Here is a 7,716-nt window from a genome sequence, read left to right as displayed (position 1 = left end):
ATATGAAGGGATTGGTGTTGGTCTCTCTTGCTGACATGTTGGATTTTCAGAGGCAGTAGGAGCTAGGTCACCTTGGTGAGTGTCGGCGGGAGTTTATGCTTTTAAGCCTGTGTGTAGACTTCATCTCTGCCACCAAGGCCACACTGTCCACGTGCCCTCTGTGCCAGTTCTGGAGTGGTCAATGACAAAGACTGACTAACTTCAGCTGGCCAAGTTACTTTGTCTACTTGGTTGTTCAGTGCTTCATTAGTGCTGTCTGGTGGGCGTTAATGTGTCAGGAAAAATATTTACATTTTGTGTCCACCCCTCTATAGGCATTCCCATATACCAGATCCATACCCTAGAACTCTGTTTTCCAGTATTCTTGACAAGACAGCTAGGTCATTGGCCTAGGACCTATGTATATTCCTCCATTGGGTCACACTTCCATGCAAGAGGTATAACCAGTTTCATTGCTCAACAACATGTGTTGGGAATATTCTTCTTCTCAATTGTCTTTCAAGGGTACCCTGAATGTGGTTGTAACATAGCACCATCTACTTTTGGTGTGTAGCCCCAAACCAAGATATTTCATCTGTAATCCAAGCTTGGGTTTTTTCCTCCCATTCAGGATCCCCCATATGTACATGCGAGTGAGAGAAAGGTCATGGATACAATTGTTCTACCTGACATAGAAGTCTGAACTACATATTTATGCAGTTTATCATGTCTCTGGTCCTGTTCAGGTTCAATTACAGATATACCATATCCAATTTATAATGACTACTGAGAACCCAGCTCATAATGCATAGTCCAGATTCATGGTAACTTGGTAACATGGTCAAACGTCTTTCTCTACCAGGAACCAGTAACAAACAAAGAGCTACTTATTCAATTGGTATATAATTCTCTGCTGCTGCTAGCATAGTCTTGCTTCAGAAGCCAAAGGGCCTATGCTGCAGTTCTCTAACTGGAATTTGCTCTAAGCTCCACACTGTATCTTTTTCCACCACGAGCACTTCAAACACCAGAGAGTCTACTGAGTCATTTGGCCCAAGTAACAGGACTGACTGTACTGTGGACTAGATCTGCTGCAGAACACTTTCCTGCTATAGGTCCCATTCGAGGCTGGCAAATTATATGTTACCTAGTATATGGACCAGAGTAGTATTCCCAAATATTTTATGTTTTGTCTCTGGAACCCACCATGTGCTATGCTTTCTTCTTTGTCATATGGCATGTAAGATGCAGTATTTTTTTTTTTTTCTTACTTTGAAGGAGATATCCTGCACAATTCTTACCAATCCCAAATGAAAGGGAGAGGGAAGGAAAGAAGAAAGGTTAGGTGGGTCTGGGGATCTAACGTATAACATGGTGACTACAGTTGATAATACTATATTGTATAATTAAGATTTGCTGAGAGTAGAACTTGAATGTCCTCAGTGAATATATATAGTGATGGATGTGTTGATTAAGTGGGAGAAATCCTTTTATGAAGTATACATTCTATCAAATCATCACAATGTACACTTTAAATATCTTATAATTTTGTCAATTATACTTCAATAAAGTTGGCAGAAAAAACAAAGAAAGGTAGAAGTATGAATTACAAGGAAAGTTCCATAAGGCTGTCAGGAATTCTTGAGCAAAAGTCGCCCATTAAGGAGCCCTCATCATCCGGGACCAGGTCTGCCCCAGTGTCCCCATGGAGTTCAGTCATAGGCTGGGAGCAGCTGTGGGAAGTGTAGTTTCTGTGAAAATGTGGTGATGATGTCAGAATGCAACAACTGAGGTCTAGGCTATCTATGCTCTCTACAGTCAGAAATTAGAAATAAAACTGCTTCATTATTACATGATTCAAATGGAATTGCAATCAAAACCAGATGCTGGGGGCAGAGCAAGATGGCAGAGGAGTAGGAGGCCTGGATTTCGTCTGGTCTCAGGCATTCAGCTGGATAGGGATCAAACCATTCTGAACACCTACAAACTCAACAGGAGATCAAAGAAAAGAATAGCAACAACTCTCTGAACAGAAAAATGACCACTTTCTGGAAGGTAGGACGTGCAGAGAAGTGAATCCGAGCTGATATTCGGGAGGATAGATGGTGGGGGAGGGGGCCTCAGTTGGCTGCTTCTGGCAAGTGATAGAGCCTCCGAACACAAAATCAGAACTTTTAGAAGTCTGCTCTGCTGAGGGATGTAGCTCCAGTGGCTAAGCGGCAGATGGGACCCTCATGGGACAATGTGGTCTCAGGACCCTCGGGGTCACAGAAAGACCTGGGGTGCCTGAGTGAGGCAAAGCTCCCAGGTATCGGATCGGGGAAGCCGGCTGCAGAGACGGAGCCGAGGCACAGGCTGTCAGCTCGGGGTTGCCATAAACCGTGATCCACGGCACAGTCGGGCCACTGCTCCTCCAGCAGGGACCCAACAAGCGGCAGATCCGGGGAGACTCCCCTTCCTCCCGGGGGAGGAGCAGCACGGGAGGGCACCGCAGGGATCTGCTGGGTTTGGAGACTCCACACCGGGTTGGGTGCCAGAGATAGAAATGCTCGGTCACAAGCCAGGTGAGCACGGAGTGCGGCCGGAGACCAGGGAGACGGGAGTGATTGACTGCTTTTCTCTGGGGGCACACTGAAGAGTGGGGCCCCGAGTTCCCAGCTCCTCTGGGACAGAGATTGGGAAGCCGTCATTTTCACTCTCAGCCTCCAAAGCTGTACGGAGAGCTTGCAGGGAACAAAAGCTCCCGATAGCAAACCCGAGCAGATGACTTAGCCCAGACCTGGCAAGGGCAGGGCAATTCTGCCTCCAGCAAAGGTATTTGGGAACCATGGCAACAGGCCCCTCCCCCAGAAGATCAGCAAGAACAGCCAGCCAAGACCAAGTTTACCGAGCAATGAGAACGGCAGAACTCCAGTGCTAGGGGAATACTGCACATAGAATCCATGGCTTTTTTACCATGATTCTTTCTTTCAAAGTTAAATCTTATTTAACTGTCTTTTTTTTTTTTAATTTTTCTTTTTCCCTTTTTCAACCAACATCTTATCAATCCCCTTTTTAAAAAGACATTTTTATTTTTCATTTTTAGAGTCATATTCTATCCCTTCATAGTAGTTACCCATATTTTTGGCACATATATATAAGTTGTTCTCTCTTTAAAATTTTGAGATACAGTTTCTTCTAACAGATAAAAATATTCCCTAAATCTCTAGTATATGGCTTTGTTCTAATCTCCTGCCTGATCGCATTCTCTCCCTTTTTTTTCTCTTTTTTTTATATCCTCTTCTTTCTTTTTTCAAACAACTTCTTATCAATTCTTTTTATAAAATTTTTTATAATTTTCATCTTTACAGTCATATTCCATCCCTTCATCATATCAACCCTAATTTTTATATATATATAAGTTTTTCTTTCTTTAAAATTTTGGGAAGCACTTTCTTCTAACAGACCAAAATATACCCCAAATCTAATGTGTGGCACTGATCTACGCACCAGCCTGATCATATTTGATCATATTCTGTTTTATTTTGTTTTGTTCTGTTTTTGTTTGTTTTTATTTTTTTCTTTTTCTTTCTTTTTTTCTCTTTCTTTTTTCTTTCTTTCCCTTTCTTTTCCCCCAGCTTCAGGTCTTTTCTGATTTGTGTAGAGTATATTTTCTGGGGACACTGTTACCCTGTTAGCATTTTGTTCTCATTCATCTATTCTCCTCTGGACAAAATGACAAGATGGAAAAAAATCACCTCAACAAAAAAGAACAAGAGGTAGTACCAACTGCCAGGGACCTACTCAATACAGACATTAGTATGATATCGGATCTAGAGTTCAGAATGATGATTTTAAAGATACTAGCTGGGCTTGAAAAAAGCATGGAAGTCATTAGAGAAACACTTTCTGGAGAAATAAAAGAACTAAAATCTAACCAAGTCTAAATCAAAAAGGCTATTAATGAGGTGCAATAAAAAATGGGGTTACTAACTGCTAGGATAAATGAGGGAGAAGGGAGAATCAGTGATATAGAAGACCAAATGATGGAAAATAAAGAAACTGAGAAAAAGAGAGATAAACAACTACTGGATCACGAGGGCAGAATTCGAGAGATAAGCGATACCATAAGATGAAACAATATTAGAATAATTAGGATCCCAGAAGAAGAAGAAAGAGAGAGAGGGGCAGAAGGTATATTGGAGCAAATTATAGCAGAGAAATTCCTTAATTTGGGGAAGGAAACAGCCATCAAAATCCAGGAGGCACAGAAAACCCCTCTCAAAATCAATAAAAATAGGTCAACACCCTGACATCTAATAGTAAAACTTATGAGTCTCAGAGACAAAGAGAAAATCCTGAAAGCAGCTCGGGAGAAGAGATCTGTAACCTACAATGCTAGAAACATTAGAATGGCAAGAGACCTATCCACAGAGACCTGGCAGGACAGAAAGGACTGGCAGGATATATTCAGAGCACTAAATGAGAAAAATATGCAGCCAAGAATATTATAGCCAGCTAGGCTGTCACTGAAAATTGAAGGAGAGATAAAAACCTTCCAGGACAAACAAAAACTAAAGGAATTTGCAAACACAAAACCAGCCCTACAAGAAATATTGAAAGGGGTCCTCTAAGCAAAGAGAGAACCTAAAAGCAACATAGACCAGAAAGGAACACAGACAATATACAGTAACAGTCACCTTACAGGCAATACAATGGCACTAAATTCCTATCTCTCAATAGTTACCCTGAATGTAAATGGGGTAAATGCCCCAATCAAAAGACAGAGGCTATCAGATTGGATAAAAAAACAAGACCCATCGATATGCTCTCTGCAAGAGACTCAGTTTAGACCCAAAGACACCCCCAGATTGAAAGTGAGGGGATGGAAAACCATTTATCATGCTAATGGACACCAAAAGAAAGCTGGAGTGGCAATCCTTATATCCAACAAATTAGATTTTAAACCAAAGACTGTAATAAGAGATGAGGAAGGACACTATATCCTACTTAAAGGGTCTATCCAACAAGAAGATCTAACAATTGTAAATATCTATGCCCCTAACATGGGAGCAGCCAATTACATAAGGTAATTAATAACAGGCAAAGAAACACATTGACAACAATACAATAATAGTGGGGGACTTTAACACCCCCCCTCACTGAAATGGACAGATCATCTAAGCAAAAGATCAACAAGGAAATAAAGACTTTAAATGACACACTGGACCAAATGGACTTCACAGACATATTTAGAACATTCCATCCTAAAGCAATGGAATACACATTCTTCTCTAGAGCCCATGGAACACTCTCCAGAATAGATCACATCCTAGGTCACAAATCAGGTCTCAACTGGTACCAAAAGACTGGGATTATTCCCTGCATATTTTCAGACCACAATGCTTTGAAACTAGAACACAATCACAAGAGGAAAGTTGGAAAGAACTCAAATACATGGAGGCTAAAGAGCATCCTACTAAAGAATGAATGGGTCATCAGGAAATTAAAGAAGAATTTAAAAAATTCATGGAAACCAATGAAAATGAAAACACACCTGTTCAAAATCTTTGGGATGCAGTAAAGGCAGTCCTAAGAGGAAAGCATATAGCAATCCAAGCCTTTCTCAAGAAACAAGAAAGGTCTCACATACACAACCTAACCCTACACCTAAAGGAGCTGGAGAAAGAACAGCAAATAAAGCCTAAACCCAGCAGGAGAAGAGAAATAATAAAGATCAGAGCAGAAATCAATAAAATAGAAACCAAAAGAACAGTAGAACAGATCAACGAAACTAGGAGCTGGTTCTTTGAAAGAATTAACAAGATTGATAAACCCCTGGCCAGACTTATCAAAAAGAAAAGAGAAATGATCCAAATCAACAAAATCATGAAGGAAAGAGGAGAGATCACAACCAACACCAAAGAAATACAAACAATTATAAGAACATATTATGAGCAACTCTATGCCAGCAAATTAGATAATCGGGAAGAAATGGATGCAATCCTAGAGATGTATCAACTACCAAAACTGAACCAGGAAGAAATAGAAAACCTGAACAGACCTATAACCACTAAGGAAATTGAAGCAGTCATCAAAAATCTCCCAACAAACAAAAGCCCAGGGCCAGATGGCTTCCCAGGGGAATTCTACCAAACATTTAAAGAAGAATTAATATCTATTCTTCTGAAACTGTTCCAAAACACAGAAATGGAAGGAAAACTTCCATACTCGTTTTATGAGGCCACAATTACCTTGATCCCCAAACCAGACAAAGACTCCATCAAAAAGGAGAATTACAGACTAATATCCTTGATGAACATGGATGCAAAAATTCTTACCAAAATACTAGCCAATAGGATCCAGCAGTACATTAAAAGGATTATTCACCACGACCAAGTGGGATTTATCCCTGGGCTGCAAGGTTGGTTGAACATCCACAAATCAATCAATGTGATACAATACATTAACAAAAGAAAGAACAAGAATCATATGATCCTCTCAATAGATGCAGAAAAAGCATTTGACAAAGTACAGCATCCTTTCTTGATCAAAACTCTTCAGAGTATAGGCATAGAGGGTACATACCTCAATATCATAAAAGTCATCTATGAAAAACCCACAGTGAATCTCATTCTCAATGGGGAAAAACTGAGAGCTTTCCCCCTAAGGTCAGGAACATGGCAGGGATGTCCACTATCACCACTGCTGTTCAACATAGTACTAGAAGTCCTAGCCACAGCAATCAGACAACAAAAAGAAATCAAAGACATCCAAATCGGCAAAGAAGAAGTCAAACTCTCACTCTTTGCAGATGATATGATACTTTATGTGGACAACCCAAAAGACTTCACCCCAAAACTGCTAGAAATCATACATGAATTCCGTAAAGTGGCAGGATATAAAATCAATGCACAGAAATCAGTGGCATTCCTATACACCAACAACAAGACAGAAGAAAGAGAAATTAAGGAGTTGATCCCATTTACCATTGCACCCAAAACCATAAGATACCTAGGAATAAATCTAACCAAAGAGGCAAAGGATCTGTACTCAGAAAACTATAAAATACTCATGAAAGAAATTGAGGGAGACCCAAAGAAATGGAAAAATGTTCCATGCTCATGGATTGGAAGAACAAATATTGTGAAGATGTCAATGCTACCTAGAACAATCTACACATTCAATGCAATCCCCATCAAAATACCATCCACTTTTTCCAAAGAAATGGAACAAATAATCCTAAAATTTGTATGGAACTAGAAAAGACCCCAAATACCCAGAGGAATGTTGAAAAAGAAAAGCAAAGCTGATGGCACCACAATTCTGGACTTCCAGTTCTATTACAAAGCTGTCATCATCAAGACAGTATGGTACTGGCACAAAAACAGACACATAGATCAATGGAACAGAATAGAGAGCCCAGAAATGGACCCTCAACTCTATGGTCAACTCATCTTTGACAAAGCAGGGAAGAATGTCCAATGGCAAAAAGACAGTCTCTTCAACAAATGGTGTTGGGAAAATTGGAAAGCCACATGCAGAAGAATGAAACTGGACCATTTCCTCACACCACACACAAAAATAGACTCAAAATGGTTGAAAGACCTCAATGTGAGATAGGAGTACATCAAAATCCTAAAGGAGAACACAGGCAGCAACCTCTTCAACCTCAGCCACAGCAACTTCTTCTGAGAAACATTGCCAAAGGCAAGGGAAGCAAGGGCAAAAATGAACTCTTGGGACTTCATCAAGATA

The sequence above is a fragment of the Mirounga leonina genome, unplaced genomic scaffold, assembly GCF_011800145.1.
Source record: "Mirounga leonina isolate KUSES-001 unplaced genomic scaffold, KU_Mleo_1.0 Mir_115, whole genome shotgun sequence".
NCBI lineage: Eukaryota > Metazoa > Chordata > Mammalia > Carnivora > Phocidae > Mirounga > Mirounga leonina.
The sequence above is the reverse complement of the archived record's forward strand: the minus strand, read 5'-3'. Positions refer to the sequence as shown.